The sequence below is a fragment of the Lupinus angustifolius genome, chromosome LG17 (genome assembly GCF_001865875.1).
Source record: "Lupinus angustifolius cultivar Tanjil chromosome LG17, LupAngTanjil_v1.0, whole genome shotgun sequence".
NCBI classification, from domain to species: domain Eukaryota; kingdom Viridiplantae; phylum Streptophyta; class Magnoliopsida; order Fabales; family Fabaceae; genus Lupinus; species Lupinus angustifolius.
In genome coordinates, this window is record NC_032025.1 from 14,193,012 (window position 1) to 14,194,101 (window position 1,090).

The following is a 1,090-nucleotide window of genomic DNA, read 5'->3' on the forward strand; positions in this document are numbered from 1 at the left end:
GGTTGTTCCATTTGGGTTTATGTATGGGCATAAACATTAGGTTATGGGAACAAAGCCATGGTCATAAGGACTTCCGCGTTTAATCTATGGATTTCGGATGAAGATATTCTCCAACAAGTGGTATCAGAGCCACCCCAATTTGATTCATGAGTGAAATTAGGGTTCTTGCTTTTCTTCCCCAAATCTGGTTTGATTTTGGGTTTTGATGTGCTCTTTTTTTTTGCCATGAATCGATTAAGAAAGACATTCATGATTTTCCATATGAATATAAAAGGGATTTGAAATGAATAAACATTGTTTTTTCTGCTGTTTTCTTGAATTTCTGGGTGATTTTTCGAAGAACAGCGATGCAAAAATCGCACTGTTCGTCTTTTGTCGCAGTGCTCTCGCTCAAGCGAGAGTGTCTCGCCCGAGCGAGAGTGGCTCGCCCAAGCGATAGCTAAATAGAAGCATTGGATTCTATTGCGCTTAAGCGAGGAGATCCTCGCCAAAGCGACAGCTCGCCCAAGCAAGTGTATGAGCGACATATGGCTCGCTAAAGCGAGAGACAAACAAAAGCATTAGCTTCAATTGCGCTCAAGCGAGAGCACCTCGCCCAAGCGAGAGTATGATAAAGTTTATGGGGCTTTGGTATCTTTGTGCATTGATTTTTTAATTGTTATTTGGTTGTCCATTAAGGTTGTCTATTATTTTAAGTGAGCCAATTGAAGTGAGATGTCGCCAAAGTGACCTCTCTCATGAATATAACTCATGAAGAATATCATATGTAAGTGTGTATGATTATTCATGCGGGTATTAGCTGGCCCAAAGGAAAGTTAATATTTGGCCGAAGATCATATACACATGTGATGATAAACATGTCATAATTCTAAAGTTTTATACATGTGACTGATGAATCAATCCAAAGAGGGATTCGTCAGTTGACATGCCTTATTATGAATGTTTGATCATTACAATAAGAGTACCACTTGCAGTTAATATCACTGTCCAAAGACTTGATGTTGATGGTGCACTAGGTATCTTGATTTGGACATACCATTGTTTTGAGCACAATGATAATTTTGGGTTGTGAGCATATTTTAATATTTTG